This window comes from Choloepus didactylus, chromosome X (assembly GCF_015220235.1).
Source record: "Choloepus didactylus isolate mChoDid1 chromosome X, mChoDid1.pri, whole genome shotgun sequence".
Lineage (NCBI taxonomy): Eukaryota > Metazoa > Chordata > Mammalia > Pilosa > Megalonychidae > Choloepus > Choloepus didactylus.
Genome location: NC_051334.1, coordinates 144,251,458 through 144,269,778, shown reverse-complemented (window position 1 = coordinate 144,269,778; position 18,321 = coordinate 144,251,458). Strand labels below are relative to the sequence as shown.

Sequence of the window (18,321 nt, the reverse complement as noted above, 5' to 3'; positions counted from 1 at the left end):
TGCTTTCAGCTTCTTGCTTCCATGTCTTTTCATTCTCTTTGTCTGAATTTCATTCTCTTATAAAGGACTCTAGTAAAAGGATTAAGACCCATCCTGAATGATGTGGGTCACATCTTAACTTAAGATCCTACTCGCTAAAAGATGCTACTTACAATGGGTCCACACATACAGGAATGGATTAACTTTAAGAACAGACTTTTCTGGGGGTACATACAGCCATTTACTAGCTCTGTGACTTTCAGCCTGATCCTTCATTTGTAAATAGGGATAATAACACCTTCCCATAGGATTCTTTTGAGGATTAAATGAATTAACTATGTGAAGTGTCAAACTGTTCACAGTTCCAAGAATATGCAATGCTGTTTATTGTCTCCATATCTGTGCCTCACCTCACCTTTACTGTTGTCTGGCAAGTGCCTGGTCTTCCATAAGACCCAACTCAAACATTACCTTATTTGTGAAGCCTGACCTGAATCAATAAGTGGTAAATAGCTATGTTTGCTTAACGTTGAATGAATGAGTTTTGAGAACCTAATAAGTGCTAAAAAAAATGTTCGTTTTTCGTCACTATCTCCTTTTCTGCTTAATCCCAACAATTTTCTCCTGAAGTGACGTGTTTAATATATTGCTTATTGTGCTTTTATGTTTAAAATCTTCAAAGTGAATGGAGGTGACGATATATAACCCTCTTACTGGGAAAGAGAGAATGGATAATTGCTAACAATAAACAATCTATTAAAAAAAAGGAACAGGCAGTTTATTTCAAACATGAAAAAATGAGGGTATATACTACCCATGAGCACTTTGTGAAAAAATTACTTGGCAATATGAAATCAAATGAAGAGAAATTAATCAAAATAAAGAATTAAGAATGGAGATTTTGCAGTGAGTCAGTCTATCTAAATAGAGGACTAAAACCAAACAACTGGGTTGATTATGACTCTGTGACAGAATGAAAATGTTATAAATCCTGACATGATAAATAGCCATTAATTCATTTGTTCATTAAATGCATATTCTTTAGAACCTACTCTGTGCCAGGCAATGCTCTACGTACTGCGGATGCAGTAGTCCTCAAGATGAATTCCCAGTTTCCGTAAAACTTACAATCTAAAAATATATGTATATACTATATAAATATATAATATAATGTCAGGTAGAAATACATGCTTTGAAGAAAAATAAACAGTGTAAAGGGATAGAGAATGATGAGGGTGCTATTGTAGATAATGTGGTCAGGGACATCCTCTCTGAAAAGGTGATGCTTGAGAAAAAAACAGAATGAACTAAGAGAAAGCACCCTGTGAATATATTTGGAAGAAATTCTAGGCAGTTGAACCTCTTAATGCCCTTTAGCCAAAGACCACCGGGAACATGCTCATAGTTGACAATTTGCCAGTTTGTTTTCTCACTGATTAGTCATTACAATGAGGGAGAACAAACACCATGGGGAACTGCAGAGTGTCTCAGTAAAAGAGTGTGCCGGTATTATGTCCCCCAGAAAGAGCCGTATTCCTTGATGCAATCTTGTGGGGCAGACATATTAGTGGGGATTAAGTTGGAACGTTTGGGTCAGGTTATTTCCATGGAACTGTGCCCCACCCAACTGTGGGTGATAACTCTGATTGGATAATTTCCATGGAGGTGTGGCCCTGCCCATTCAGCATGGGCCTTGATTAGTTTACTGGAGCAATATATAAGCTCAGACAGAAGGAGTGGGCTTGCTACAGCCAAGAGGGACACTTTGAAGAGTGGACAGAAGCTGAAAGAGTACCTGCAGATGAAAGACAGTTTGAAGACGGCCATTGAAAGTAGACTCTTGCTCCAGAGAAGCTAAGAGAGGACAAATAGCCCAAGTGTAACTAAGAGTGACATTTTTGAGGAACTGCAGCCTACAGAGGAATGTCCTGGGAGAAAGCCATTTTGAAACCAGAACTTTGGAGCAGACGCCAGCCATGTGCCTTCCCAGCTAACAGAGGTTTTCTGGACACCATTGGCAATCCTCCAGTGAAGGTACCCAATTGCTGATGTGTTACCTTGGACACTTTGTGGCCTTAAGACTGTAACTGTGTAACAAATAAACCCCCTTCTATAAAAGCCAATCCATTTCTGGTGTTTTGCATTCTGGCAGCATTAGCAAACTAGAACAAAGAGTGTTAGAAAGAACTTATTATAGGATTTGGGCAATTTGAGGAAAGGTATAAGGAAGAGGGAGTTCACTCTAGATCAGATGCTGTCAGAAAGCAGGGGCAATTGTATGACTGGACATCTCAATAAATCCTATCTATAGGGAGGATAGACCAGAACAAAAATAAAGCTACAATTGACAAAGTAGCAGTCACGTGTTTTGGCCAAGAGAGGGTTGTTTGGTGTTTTCTGGGTGGCACAGTGACCTTGTTTGTCTGTGCTTAGTCTAAATTATGAAGAGGTCTCGTTTTGTCTCACTTTGTCTCAGTCTCAGAGTAACCTTGTCTGATGTTGATGTTCTGTGAGATTGTTTATGACCATCAGGAGAAGACCATGTCCTAACTATGAGTGCTATCCAGATAGCAGGTGCTGCTCCCTACTCCTTCTCAAACAGCAAGTAAAAAGCCTGAGAATATAAGGAACACATTTTGGAGGTGGTCGGAGAGGAAGGAGGAAGTGCAACAGTGGCCATCACCTCATTTTTTTTCATTAAATTCAGTTTTATTGAGATGTATTCACATACCATACAATTATCTGTGGTGTACAATCAACTGTTCACAGTACCATCATATAGTTGTGCATTCATCACCCCAATCTATTTTTTGAAAATTTTCCTTATACCAGAAAAAGTAAAAATAAGGATAAAAAATAAAAGTAAAAAAGAACACCCAAATCATCCCCCCATCCCACCCTATTTTTCATTCTGTTTTTGTCCCCATTTTTCTACTCTTCCATCCATATACTGGATAAAGGGAGTGCCATCCACGTTTTCACAATCACACTGTCACCCTTTGTAAGCTACATTGTTATACATGGTCTTCAAGAGTCAAAGCTACTGGGTTACAGTTTGATAGTTTCAGGTATTTACTTTTAGCTATTCCAAAGAATCTTCAATTGGTCTTCAAGAGTCAGAGCTTCTGGGTTGCAGTTTGATAGTTTCAGGTATTACTTCTAGCTATTCCAAAGAATCTTCAATGTCTTCAAGAGTCAGAGCTTCTGGGTTGCAGTTTGATAGTTTCAGGTATTTACTTCTAGCTATTCCAAAGGATCTTCAATTGTCTTCAAGAGTCAGAGCTACTGGGTTGCAGTTTGATAGTTTCAGGTATTTCTAGCTATTCCAACACACTAAAACCTAAAAAGGGTTATCTATATAGTGCATAAGAGTGTCCACCAGAGTGACCTCTCAACTCCATTTGGAATCTCTCAGCCACTGAAACTTTGTTTCATTTCTCACCCCCCTTTCATCACCTCATTTTTAATAGAAAGGAGTTATTCCATACTGCATTATTGTTTTATGGGATGTACTTATACTCAAACATTATTTTTGTTTATCTGAAATTCAAATTTAAATGGGCCTACTGTATTTTTATTTGCTAATCTGACAACACTAAAATAAACACATTGTCAGTTGTGTAGGAAGTATTTTGAATATATTGTCCCTTTTCTTCCTGTCCCATTTACATTTTTCTTTTAATTCAGGATAGACTCAGAAAAAAAAAAAACATGTACTTCCATTTGAGCATAGAAAGCATCCACAATACAAGCAAAATTGACTATGTTGTTGATACGGGAACTATGTGATCCTCTTGATATTTCTGTGAGATGTATCCTGTCCCGTCGTTCTTCAGTTCAGTTATTTCAAGTTTCAGGCTGAGAAAGGACATGGTCCCTAGTCCAGCCTAGATTTGGGGAGCCTCACGTGGAACCGGAAGGATGGAGGGAATCGGTTGCCTCGCCGGCTTATTTACACAGGTACACTTACCACTTCATGCAGACTGGAAGCTCCGTAGGCTCTTTTTGCCGATGTACCCGGAACTGTTTCCAAGGTTTCCTCGGCTTTGGGCAGTTGCGAAGCCGTGGGTTCTGGGAGCCAAGGCGATCCAGATCTTCCCAGGCTCGCAAGAGTGCCCCTTCTTCCGTGGCTCCGGGGACCCGGCAGCAGCGATGGCTCCAGTGTCCGGCTTGCGCAGTCCGGAGCGCGAGGCCTCGGGCTCCGCCGGGAAGGGTTGTAGTTCCTCGAAGAGCCCAAGCCCAGCAAAGCCGCCCCCTCCCCGCGGGGCCGCAGCTCTTGCTCTTGCTCTTGCCCTGGGTCCGGGGACAAGAATGTCCTGGGACATCAGTTGGGCCTCAGCCAAGGATCCCGAAATTATTCCTACCGCTCTCGCTCGCGGTCTCGCTCTCGAGAGCGCCCTTCTGGGTCTCGGGGCACCCCCTTCGCTTCAGCTTCTTGGTCCGCCTATTAACTACTTGCAACCCTATGGGGGCGACAAGCCTTAGCCTGGCCTCCTGGACCTGGAGAGGGAGGAGAGCCTGCGGCAGAAGTGAGTGAGACGACCGCATTCACCTTTCGTTTCGCTTCTGACCGTTTACATTTCGCTCCCTCTGCCTGCCTTGCGCCCATTTCCATCCCTTTCTTCAAGATACCCACGGCAACCCCTTATTCACCCCTTTCCTCCCTTACATTTTCACGTATCCTCAGGCGCCTTCCTAGAGTGCCCTGGGGTGCCGCCACCGTCATCCACCTCCGGGCATGGGGCGGACCCGCCAAGAGCCCCAGACTTACCGAATTACAACATTGACTTGCCTTGTGTGGTTATGATTCGTGAGCATGTTTTTATTTTATTCCCACTAGACTGAGTTCATGGAAACAAGGAACCCTGTTTTGTTCTTCACATCATTCTCAGTACTTGGCATTTAGTAGATGCCCAACCATTGCTTGTTGAATGAATGAAAAGACATGTTAGGTTTGAGATGATAACAGGGTGTGTAGGTGGGAATTCTTTGTAAATTGGGAAGGGTTGAGATTAAGGGTTTAAATTGGAGAGGAGGAAAACCTTCCCCTGTGACAAGATGATTGGATGAATGTAGGAAAAGTGATCTGCTAAGCTGTAGATGAGGCTACCTTGAGAAAGGTGTTGTTGTCCAGGCTTGATCTTGAAGAACAGGCAAGGGTGAAATTCCCCTAATGGACTGAATATTGGAGTGGAAAAATAGATGGTTTAACAAGGAGAAGGAAAAGAGTTACAATTACTGCTGTGTAAGTATTAATAATATCTAATGTTTATTGAAAGTGTGTCAGGCACTGTAATAAGTGCTTTACATGCACTGTGTTTAAAAATGAGAAAGTTTTAAAATGTTACAGGCACTGAGGGGCAGGTTGAAGTTCTAACAGTTGAGTGAGGTAATAAAGCAGAGTGATGAAGAGAACAGCCTCCAGATTCAGACTGCCTGAGTTTGAAACCCTGCTTTGCCACTTAATAGATGTGTGATTGGGACAAGTTTCTTGTCCTCTCTGAGCTTTATTTCTTCAGCCTTCAACTCTTTTAGGGCTGTTGTAATGATTTAGTGCTTGGAACATAATAAACACTCCAAAAGTGTTATTAGCTATTAGTGTTTCATGCCTGGGAAACAGTAAAAACAGTCCTGAGTTATGTTGGAGACATACCTCTCCAAGTTAATTTTTTTTTTCAGAAAGGTTCCCCTCATCTGTGTCAATAAAAAGTAAACGACTTCTTTTTGCAAAATCCTAACCAAGAGATGTAAAAACAGCTTGGATGAAAATTGCATTTGTGCATGCAGAAGATAAATAATTATCTTGAGAAGAGATGAAGCCAGGCAGCAGCAGGAATAAGGATAGGATGGTGTGCTCTTAGTCTTGGCAGGCATCCTTTCCCCTATCCTCATATATGCCAAGTATGATTATATGTATGTCTCCTTCATGATTATCTTCCTCTTGAAGCAAGAGACCCTCTGAACTACTACTCTGTATTATATCTTTCCCCTGACTGAAGAAGTAAACATAACTTATTCAAACAAACAACACAGTTTATTTACTTTTAAAGTTTTGTTAAAAAACACACAAATGGAGACATAAGCAGCTACAATTGGGAGAATTGACCCCTTAGTGTTTTTGTTTTTCCGTTTATGGATAACAGGAAAAATTAACACAGAAGAAATCGCAAACATTACAATAAAACAAAGCAAAACAAAAATGTACTGCCTTACAAAGAGCACATAGACAATGTACTGCTTTTCTAAAAAAAGGAAAACAGAGGGAAAAACTGAATCTCAATGAATATAACTTTTGTCACATAGAACTTTTCTTTCATTTTCGGAGCTCCCTTTATTTTTTACTTTTATAATGCTTCATTTTTATTACCCTTTTTAATTCCTGAGTTTATAAAAACTGAAATTTTAACCAAATTGGGACAGACTTCACTTTCCTTTCATAAATGTGTATAAACAAATGGGATTATTTCCAAATGTAAATCGGTTACTGTCATGTATTGCAGAAGATGAGATGAGCAATAATTAGGACCTATGTCATGCATGCAGGAGAAAGGATGTACTGGACACCCTCCCAGACTGAATTTTGGGCTCTGCTGCTCAGGCTATTTGTTGTCTATATCATTTGATATGTAGCATCAGAACATCAAATCCTAAATGTTGAGTTTACCGTGTCTCCAAAGTTTTATTAATCTAAGTTTAAAACAAACAGTGAAAATAGGACTATAACTGGACTCCTGTTTAATCTGAGTGTATATTTAGAAACAGAACACTCTTATTGATTTATAATTGACAGGCCTGTATCTTTTATGAGAATAATTGAGGCACACAGAATTGGAGAATTGGGAGCTCCTGAAGTATGGAGATTTTCTTCAGAAAATCCTGAACCAGGGTAAGTAGTTAAAAATATTCTTTTAATACATTATAACACTTGTTTAAATCTGGAGTATGTCTTCGTTTTTTTGTTATTAACTAAATGAAGAATTTTAAGTACATTTCACATTTTCTCTCTTTCTCTTCTTTTATGCTTTTCTAAAACTTTAAATTGAAAAACACGAAACATTCCTAAGGATTAAAACATGTTGCTAGTGAATTTTGGCATGCTAATTGTTCACTTTAAATTTTTTCATGGGGTGTTAATTTCCTATTTATAGAAGGGTTCCAAGTTAAAACAAACAATACATGTTTTAGTTTGTGTGCCAGTTTGAATGTATTATATCCCCCAAACACTATTATCTTTGAAGTAATCTTGCTTGGACAGACGTATCAGTGTTGATTAGATTTTAATTCTTTGAGTGTTTCCGTGGAGATGCTCCCCACCCAACTGTGGGTGATGACTCTGATTGGATAATTCCCATGGAGGTGTTACCCCACCCATTCAGGATGGGTATAAATTAAATCACTGGAGCCATATAAATGAGCTGACAAACAGAAGGAACTCAGTGCAGCTGAGAGTGACATTTTGAAAAGGAGCTACAGCCAAGAGGGACACTTTGAAGAATGCACAGGCACTGAGAGAGGAACTGCAGTTTGCAAAGACATTTTGTAGATGGCCTTTGAAAGCAGACTTTTGCTCCGGAGAAGCTAAGAGAGGACAAACGCCCCAAGAGCAACTGAGAGTGCCGTTTTGGAGAGAAGCTGAAGCCTAGAGAGGAACATCCTGGGAGAAAGCCATTTTGGTACCAGAACTCAGGAGCAGATGCCAGCCACATGCCTTCCCAGCTAACAGAGGTTTTCCGGACACCATTGGCCATCCTTCAGTGAAGGTACCCAATTGCTAAAGTGTTGCCTTGGACACTTTATGGCCTTAAGACTGTAACTTTGTAACCAAATAAACCCCCTTTTATAAAAGCCAATCCATTTCTGGTGTTTTGCATTCTGGCAGCATTAGCAAACTAGAACAGTTTGCTAAACTGCTCAAAGCAGATACCATGAAATGCATTGGTTTTTAACAATGGGATTTATTAGGTTACAAGCTTACAGTTTTGATGCCATGAAAATGTCCAGATCAAGGCATCATCAAGTCTATCCTTTCTTTCTTAAGACTAGCTGTCAGCAATCCTGGATTCCTCTGTCACATGGCAAGGCACATGGCAGCATCTGCTTGGCCTCTCCCTTATCTCCGGGTTTCCCTGCTTTCAGTTTCTTGCTTCTGTGGCTGTCTCTCTGTGTCTGAATTTCATTCTCTCATAAAGGACTCCAGGAAAAGGATTAGAACCACCCTGAATGAGGTGGGTCACATCTTAACTTAAGTAGCCTTACCAAAAGATCCTACTTAAAATGGGTCCACACCCATGAAATGGATTAACCTTAAGAACATATTTTTTCTGGGTACATAGAGTTTCAAACCATCACAGTACATATTATTGTTGTGAATTTTTTAACCTAACCCAGTAGCAGATTGCATTCCAGATATTAGTATTACAAAGAGATGTTTAAAAGTGAATATACAATTGTGGTGATGAACGCATAACTGTGTTATCATACTGTGGACAGTGTATGTATACCATGGATGATTGTATGGTGTGTGAATGTATTTCCATAAAACTGAATTTAATAAAAAATGAATATACAGTTCTGTTTTGTGTATTTAATCTTCCTATAACCGATACTATCTGAAGACTTAGTGCTGTTTTCTTTTTTCTTATTTCCTTTCTTTTTGGTGCTTTTCATAGTTTCTTCTCTCTCCTCTATTTCTGGGTCTACTTTAGATTGAATTGAGACAAAGTGCTTGACAGGTAAACCTGTAATTTGTGACAGAGTAATAAAGCATTATTTTCTGAAACTTGTTTTTATAGACACATTGGAAAATTCTCCAAGAACCTGAACTCATATAATTAGAGTTGGAAGGAACACTAGAAATAATTTTCTAGGCAATACTTAAATTATTCCTGCCTGGCAACTGCAAAGAGCTGATGGAAGTATGTACTAGAAGCTGAAAGAATATTCCTGTGGGCCCGGAATTTTCGGTCTTCCACAATAACAGTAACATCACAGAAGAGTCCATGGCCACATTGCTCATTCAAGGAGTTCAGCAGACTGCCAGAGTATTGAGTGTCTGCAGCAGAAATCAGTTTTTCTACTCTCCATACCTATAAGAGAAAGGGAGGAGGATGGGATGGAGAGGGACAGGATAAGGGAGGAAAAACAGAAGCACTTTATCATTCAGAATTTAAACCACAAATCATTATTCAAGCTTTAACTGAAGTTTGGTGGAACTTTTTGGCCTTTATATAAATTGCTCATACAGGCTGGTTTTTGGACCACGTGTCAAATCTTATGACATCCTTCTGAGAAGGGTCAAACAAGTTTTAAATTGCTCTAAAGTTTCAAAGTAATCTTCACAGTAACCTTCCTATGAAACTCAGATACACCCATCACCAATAAGCAATCTCCAAAGATTAATTTTCTTATTTCCCAATTTTGGGTCTACTCCTCAAGACAAATTAAGAGTTAATTTTTAAATTTCTTAAAAATTTGATCATGCATGTATAGAAGTTATTTCATTGTAACTGAATGATTTAAATGTCAGAAAAGCTTAAAGTGTGCAATACTGAGTTTGAAATATATACTCTTCCTAAATTAACAACTAATCTGATCTTTAAGAACACTCAACATCTACTCCCTGGAGCCAATAACTGAATCAGCATTTAAAACCACTTACAATTATTACCCCTCAACTTCCCATTATTTTTTCTGTTCTTATTTAAATTGAGATGCTTCATCTTGATAAACTATATTAAACATCTCTCTACCTTCTCCTTCTTCATCCCCTTGCCTTTTCCCCTACCTCTCCATCTTTACAATCTCAGAGGCAGAATTTAAACAGCATGCCAAGTGAAGTCAACAGATGCTATTGTGAAAAAATTAGACAAAGGAAAGTTTACTATTTCTTAATGCTTATTGGCACAGAAACATGGAACATTTTAGTTCATTGGTAAAGAATTATGTGCACTGGTAGATGAACTTTTTTCACACCAAATAAGTTAGTGAGGATGAAACATTAACTTATTGGAACAGAGCAGACATTACTCTAGAAAAGGGGGAGGGAGAATATTACTAAATAGCATTGCCGCGCACCACCCACAAAACACTTTCTTTTACACTTCACAGAAGATATTCCCAGTAACAATGATGCCAAGAGTTGTAAAAAAAAAAAAGTCCATGTATATGTATAAATATAATATTATATATAAACAATTACCTGATAAGTACTTGTAGAAAAGAAACATTTTTACTATTAATAATCGTTCCCTTTAAGGTTACCAAAATAGTAGCCACTGTCACAGAGCTTAAAGTTTGAGAGCAATAATATACACATACGGAAGGCAGAACATCTCAAATATCTTCTGAATTTTTCAATATTATAGCTTACGAACAAAAAGTAAGCAAGAAGTCCTAAAGCCGTGTATTTAAAACATCATCTATTAGAAGGTGTTCTTTGGTTAACAGAAACAAGAATTCCAGGTTGTCATAAGGCATTCATGGGAAAGGGTGACTTTTGGACAACTACAAAGACTTCCAAAAATACGGGATTAGGACAGAAATCACTTTAACGTAAATAGGATTTCTGAGTAAAATTCCCCAATTTTTGTCTTTTGCAAATAGGACTTTTCCAATGTACGCACGCGTCAAGTGTACGTAGACAGGTGACAACCGGGACTTGGTTTCGTTTTGTTTAGGTTTCCTCCCTCCTCCCAGTCAGGGTGAGCCCAGGGACAGCAGCAAGTCGGTCTGAACCATCCCAAGATTTGCCACCTGGCTGTTGAAAACCCATTCTGCATCATTGCGAAGCAAATCCTTCACCGAGGGCAGGTGAAGTAGCTGGTAAAGGTGGAAAAAAGCTAAGCCACCGGCCAGGGAGTGAAACAATTCGACAAACGACGCGGCTCCCTGCGGCAAGTGAAACCCCTCTTCCCCTCCTCCACCTCTCTCTTTCCCTATTTGCACCCAGCCGGCAGCAAACGAGGTTTTTAACCCCCATTCTCGTGAAAAGACGCTTCTTGCAAATACAGATAGAGGTGCAAACAGCAGCGCAAGGGCGGGGGAATAGGGGGTGCCTGGGAAAGAAGCTGGCGAACAGAAGGTGGGGTGTTGGGGGAGCCCAGGGGAAGCAGGCGGCATTGTTATGCGCCGAGAAGGGGACGATGGGCCCGGCAGAGAAGCTCTAAATCCAAGTGGGAGCTAGGAGGAGAAAAAGCGGCACCAAAAGGAAGGTAGAGGAGCAAGAAAAAGACAAGAGTATGTCTGTTGGCGGGCTCCCCACGCCCCAGGCCTAACCAGGGCACAGGCAGCCCCTCTGGCGGCGAAGTGGACCGCGCCGCAGCCCTCCAGGTTCCTCCTCCTTCACTCCCGGATCCCACACAAAGAAAGGGCTGGAGGAACGCAGTCTCCATCTACGCCGCTTCCTGGTTCAAGTGAGGAGAATGCAAACGACGCCGGCGTGGCCCTGAGACCGAGGAAGCAGGCGCGCTTCTTCGCCCCCTCCCAGATCGGGATCTTGTCCTCACCTGCTTCCTGGCGTCCGCCGCTTTTTCCTCGTCGGGCCGCGCGGAAGGGTGGGAGTCCTCCGACAAGAAGCCGAACTCCCCGGTGGTACTGCTCCTTCTTTAAAACGTCGCTCCAATCTTGGTCGACTTCGACGTCCCTTCCGCTGGCGCCGCCGCCGCTGTTACAGCTGCCCTAGGCCGCCGACAGAGGGCACAGCGCAGGGGCGAAAGGCCGAACTCGAAGGCACCCTCCTCTTCCCGAGCGCAGTTCGGGTCTTGTCCGGAAGGGCCCGAGCTCTGGGAGGCTTCGCTTCGGGGCCCTTCTCTACCTTCCGCTCTGTCCGGAAAGGGGCGGAGAGAGACTGGGAAGCTCTGCAAGTGTTGGCTCTTTCCGGAGGGCGAAAGGGTGAGAAAAAGGCGAGTGAGAGATGGGGTAGTACGGCCGCAAGTTGTTGAGATGGAATGCTGGCCGCTTTCATCTAAAGGTAGTGAAAGCTTCTAGGGCACAAAAGCTTTTAGAGACCTACGACTTTTATTTCTGTTGGAATTTTGAATCTGCTTTATTAGCCTGTTTATGCGATAAACCACCTGAAAATAGAATCTGAACAATGTAATCAAATACAATTTATCAACTCATTATGATAACTCATGTTCTAAGATAACAAGACAAAAACTACATTACAGTGACTAAGAAAGAACTCTAGTGTTTTGACAATACTATCTTAATTGAATACTAAATGATGCAGTAAAATGTTGATTACTTCATTTCAACTAACGTTACTGACCGCCTGTTGATCTGCAGCAAACCCTATGTTAGGCTCTGTGAAACACAAAAATAAGTCGAATCCTCTGTCTTTTCAGAGTTCAATAGATAGGTACACAGACGTGGACAAAAGTATTAGTGTAAGTTACAGAAGTACAGAGAAGGGAATAGCAAACTGAATGTTGCCACTTGAGCTGTATTCTTGAAAAAAATAAATATACTTGAATTGTTAATTTATCATCATTTCCATAGCATTTCATCCTCTAAGGACTTTAGTGTCTGACTCATAGTAGGAGGTGAAAAATTGTTTAATAAATAATGAATATATGAATAAGTTGTGAGTTACATCAGTTTAAAAAATCTTCTGGTAACACACTTCTAAGAATCATGATGAATGAAGCAACAAGGTGGGTATTTGGAGAGCAAAATATTTCTCTGTAGGCTGTTTATTGAGCATATTTGACTAAGGAAACCAAAAAGTAGCCTTTTCTGCAACAATGAAGGCCACTCATTACCTTCATTTCCTTTTTAAAAAGACGTATAGGATAATATTGCAATCAGTTTCCAAAAACTTGAATTGGCTTCTGTTTACCTTTCAGTCGGAATCCGGTGCTTATTTTCCTACAAAAATCTTGCTGAAAATGTCCCTTGGGTCATTCCAGAGTTAAAACATAACTACATTTAATTTCTTCAACATGAAACCAGGCAGGGATGTCATCATCTATCCATCCCAAATATAGTTTTATTCTCTTCTACAAAGTGAAGCCACATAATAAAACATCAGATTGAAAATAAATTCACATGAAATTCCTTAAGCCCTTCTCAGTATGTTCTATTGTGGGAAAATATATGAGAATTATTGAATAATCAGTTTTTTTATTAGGACTTAAACTTATGAAAAGTTTTGTTGCCTAATGTAAAGACATTGTGGGGTAAATAGGAGTGCAGTGTTACAAAAGAAGCTAAATAGAAGGTTGTATTTTCTTGGCAACCAAGCATTAAGAAAGCTAGTTATCACAGTAATGACAATTTTTCTGAGTCATCGTTTCCAAAAATTCAGTAGCAAAAAAAAAAAGAAAAAATCTTAGGAAACAGGACAACTTATATTTTGAAAGTTTAGGATCTATTTATCTTTCAGTAGTTTACGTGATGAAACTAAAAATGAGACATAAGGCATTTCCCTTCCATAGCTCTGACATACAGATTGCAGTGGGAATAGCTGCCACTGTTGCTGTCAAATATTGTTGGTTACCTCTCAGTAAATTGGAAGATGCAATACAATTCCTTTTGCACCAGAATTACCATCACCAGTGCCAGCAACTTTAATGCAAAGTACAGGAAACTTTCTCTTCTCTTCTCACCATGTCCTTCGCCTCCTGCCCACAAGCCCAGAAAAACCTAAACTAAAATTAAAAGCTACCTATAATTAAAGGGGATGTAATGATCAGGAAAGAAATTTTATTTTTTTTTATTTTTTGGTTTAAACAATGGGAATTTATTGTCTCACAGTTCTGAGTCGAAGAGAAGTCCAAAATCAAGGTGCCAGCAAGGTGATACTTTCTTCCTGAAGATTATGGCATTCTGGGGCTTCCTGTTAGTGATCCTTATTCCTTGGCTTTTCTGTCACATGGCAATGCACATGGCAGCCTCTCTTGGTTTCTCTTCTGGGTTCCATTGACTTCCAGGTTTTGGCTGCTACCTTAGGCTTTTCTGTCTGTGGCTTTCCCTATAAGGCTTTTATTAATAGGTTTAAGACCCATCCTAATTCTTTTGGGCCACACTTTCACTGAAGTAATTATCTAAAGGTCCTATTTACAAGGGTTCTCACCCAGAGGAATGGATTAAGTTTTAGAAGATGTTTTTCTGGAGTGTATATCTCCAAGCCACCACATGGTGATTCTTTTTCTTTTTCCTTGCAATTTTATTGAGATAGGACTTCTATTTTTTGGAAGGCAGAGCAGACCAAGAAACTTGAGTGGTCTCAATATTTGTCTTTGAGACATTGGAAGATTTCATTAACTATTTCTCAACAATTTCACTAGTAAACAAGATGATTCACAAGGAGTCATTTCACCTTTCACTTTCTTTTTATCTGTAGGCTTAACCCTTGTTCAAACAACCCATAGATTTTAAAGAGAAGAGCCTATATCCAATGGTCTTGGAGGAAGCAATTGTTTCACTTTCTAGAAAGGCTTTTGATTGGCTGACAATGAATCAGTAAGGTTCTTAACCTTATTTTCAGTGCTTGCTTGCCTAGTTTGAACTTGACTGTGAATTCCATGAGGCAGCTCTCCTATGTTAAAATGCCAAAAATATTGTGGATGTTTAATATACATTAATTGATGGTGATAAAAGATTGAAAAAAATAGCATTCAGTAATTCTCAGAGCCTTTCCTCTGAGCTATACTGAGGAGAACAGATGTGATAAGGTCACAGCGTAAGTAAAAAGAAACCCCCAGTATACTATAGTGGAAAAAACAAAGGCTTGAGGGGCAGAAATGGGTGGGTTGGAATTCTGATAGTACCACTGTTTCAGTTTGCTAAGCTGCCAAAAGCAGATACCATGAAATGTGTTGGCTTTAACTATGGGAATTTATTAACTTACAAGTTTACAAGCTTATAGTTTTGAATCCTGTGAAAAGGTCCAAATCAAGACATCATCTAGATGACACTTTCTTCCTCAAGACTGGCTTCTGGCTATTTTGGACTTCTCTGTCACATGGCAAGGCACATGACAGTATCTGCTGTTCTTTCCCTTCTCTTCTGGGTTTCCTTGCTTTCAGCTTCTTGCTTCCATGTCTTTTCATTCTCTTTGTCTGAATTTCATCCTCTTATAAAGGACTCTAGTAAAAGGATTAAGACCCACCCTGAATGATGTGGGTCACATCTTAACTTAAGATCCTACTCGCTAAAAGATGCTACTTACAATGGGTCCACACATACAGGAATGGATTAACTTTAAGAACAGACTTTTCTGGGGGTACATACAGCCATTTACTAGCTCTATGACTTTCAGCCTGATCCTTCATCTGTAAATAGGGATAATAACACCTTCCCATAGGATTCTTTTGAGGATTAAATGAATTAACTATGTGAAGTGTCAAACTGTTCACAGTTCCAAGAATATGCAATCCTGTTTATTGTCTCCATATCTGTGCCTCACCTCACCTTTACTGTTGTCTGGCAAGTGCCTGGTCTTCCATAAGACCCAACTCAAACATTACCTTATTTGTGAAGCCTGACCTGAATCAATAAGTGGTAAATAGCTATGTTTGCTTAACGTTGAATGAATGAGTTTTGAGAACCTAATAAGTGCTAAAAAAAAATGTTCGTTTTTCGTCACTATCTTCTTTTCTGCTTAATCCCAACAATTTTCTCCTGAAGTGATGTGTTTAATATTGCTTATTGTGCTTTTATGTTTAAAATCTTCAAAGTAAATGGAGGTGATGATATATAACCCTCTTACTGGGAAAGAGGGAATGGATAATTGCTAACAATAAACAATCTATTAAAAAAAAGGAACAGGCAGTTTATTTCAAACATGAAAAAATGAGGGTATATACTACCCATGAGCACTTTGTGAAAAAATTACTTGGCAATATGAAATCTAATGAACAGAAATTAATCAAAATAAAGAATTAAGAATGGAGATTTTGCAGTGAGTCAGTCTATCTAAATAGAGGACTAAAACCAAACAACTGGGTTGATTATGGCTCTGTGACAGAATGAAAATGTTATAAATCCTGACATGATAAATAGCCATTAATTCATTTGTTCATTAAATGCATATTCTTTATAACCTACTCTGTGCCAGGCAATGCTCTACGTACTACGGATGCAGTAGTCCTCAAGATGAATTCCCAGTTTCCGTAAAACTTACAATCTAAAAATATATGTATATATACTATATAAATTTATAATATAATGTCAGGTAGAAATACATGCTTTGAAGAAAAATAAACAGTGTAAAGGGATAGAGAATGATGAGGGTGCTATTGTAGATAATGTGGTCAGGGACATCCTCTCTGAAAAGGTGATGCTTGAGTAAAAAACAGAGTGAACTAACAGAAAGCACCCTGTGAATATATTTGGAAGAAATTCTAGGCAGTTGAACCTCTTAATGACCTTTAGCCAAAGACCACCGGGAACATGCTCATAGTTGACAATTTGCCAGTTTGTTTTCTCACTGATTAGTCATTACAAAGAGGGAGAACAAACACCATGGGGAACTGCAGAGTGTCTCAGCAAAAGAGTGTGCTGGTATTATGTCCCCCAGAAAGAGCCGTATTCCTTGATGCAATCTTGTGGGGCAGACATATTAGTGGGGATTCAGTTGGAACGTTTGGGTCAGGTTATTTCCATGGAAATGTGCCCCCCCAACTGTGGGTGATAGCTCTGATTGGATAATTTCCATGGAGGTGTGGCCCTGCCCATTCAGCATGGGCCTTGATTAGTTTACTCGAGCAATATATAAGCTCAGACAGAAGGAGTGGGCTTGCTACAGCCAAGAGGGACACTTTGAAGAGTGGACAGAAGCTAAAAGAGTACCTGCAGATGAAAGACAGTTTGAAGATGGCCATTGAAAGTAGACTCTTGCTCCAGAGAAGCCAAGAGAGGACAAATAGCCCAAGTGTAACTAAGAGTGACATTTTTGAGGAACTGCAGCCTACAGAGGAATGTCCTGGGAGAAAGCCATTTTGAAACGAGAACTTTGGAGCAGACGCCAGCCATGTGCCTTCCCAGCTAACAGTTTTCTGGGCACCATTGGCAATCCTCCAGTGAAGGTACCCAATTGCTGATGTGTTACCTTGGACACTTTGTGGCCTTAAGACTGTAACTGTGTAACAAATAAACCCCCTTCTATAAAAGCCAATCCATTTCTGGTGTTTTGCATTGTGACAGCATTAGCAAACTAGAACAGAGTGTTAGAAAGAACTTATTATAGGATTTGGGCAATTTGAGAAAAGGTATAAGGAAGAGGGAGTTCGCTCTAGATCAGATGCTGTCAGAAAGCGGGGGCAATTGTATGACTGGACATCTCAATAAATCCTATCTATAGGGAGGATAGACCAGAACAAAAATAAAGCTACAATTGATAAAGTAGCAGTCACGTGTTTTGGCCAAGAGAGGGTTGTCTGGTGTTTTCTGGGTGGCACAGTGACCTTGTTTGTCTGTGCTTAGTCTAAATTATGAAGTGGTCTCGTTTTGTCTCACTTTGTCTCAGTCTCAGAGTAACCTTGTCTGATGTTGATGTTCTGTGAGATTGTTTATGACCATCAGGAGAAGACCATGTCCTAACTATGAGTGCTATCCAGATAGCAGGTGCTGCTCCCTACTCCTTCTCAAACAGCAAGTAAAAAGCCTGAGAATATAAGGAACACATTTTGGAGGTGGTCGGAGAGGAAGGAGGAAGTGCAACAGTGGCCATCACCTCATTTTTTTTCATTAAATTCAGTTTTATTGAGATGTATTCACATACCATACAATTATCTGTGGTGTACAATCAACTGTTCACAGTACCATCATATAGTTGTGCATTCATCACCCCAATCTATTTTTTGAAAAATTTCCTTATACCAGAAAAAGTAAAAATAAGGATAAAAAATAAAAGTAAAAAAGAACACCCAAATCATCCCCCCATCCCACCCTATTTTTCATTCTGTTTTTTGTCCCCATTTTTCTACTCTTCCATCCATATACTCGATAAAGGGAGTGCCATCCACAACGTTTTCACAATCACATTGTCACCCTTTGTAAGCTACATTGTTATAAATGGTCTTCAAGAGTCAAAGCTACTGGGTTACAGTTTGATAGTTTCAGGTATTTATTTTTAGCTATTCCAAAGAATCTTCAATTGTCTTCAAGAGTCAGAGCTTCTGGGTTGCAGTTTGATAGTTTCAGGTATTTACTTCTAGCTATTCCAAAGAATCTTCAATTGTCTTCAAGAGTCAGAGCTTCTGGGTTGCAGTTTGATAGTTTCAGGTATTTACTTCTAGCTATTCCAAAGAATCTTCAATTGTCTTCAAGAGTCAGAGCTTCTGGGTTGCAGTTTGATAGTTTCAGGTATTTACTTCTAGCTATTCCAACACACTAAAA

The 18,321-nt window shown here is 39.7% G+C and overlaps 1 pseudogene; it reads left to right on the top strand.

Annotated features, from left to right (window-relative positions):
- Window positions 1–4,131: 4,131 nt before the first annotated feature.
- The window catches only part of LOC119522947, a 69,743-nt pseudogene continuing 55,553 nt past the window's right edge, over window positions 4,132–18,321 (top strand).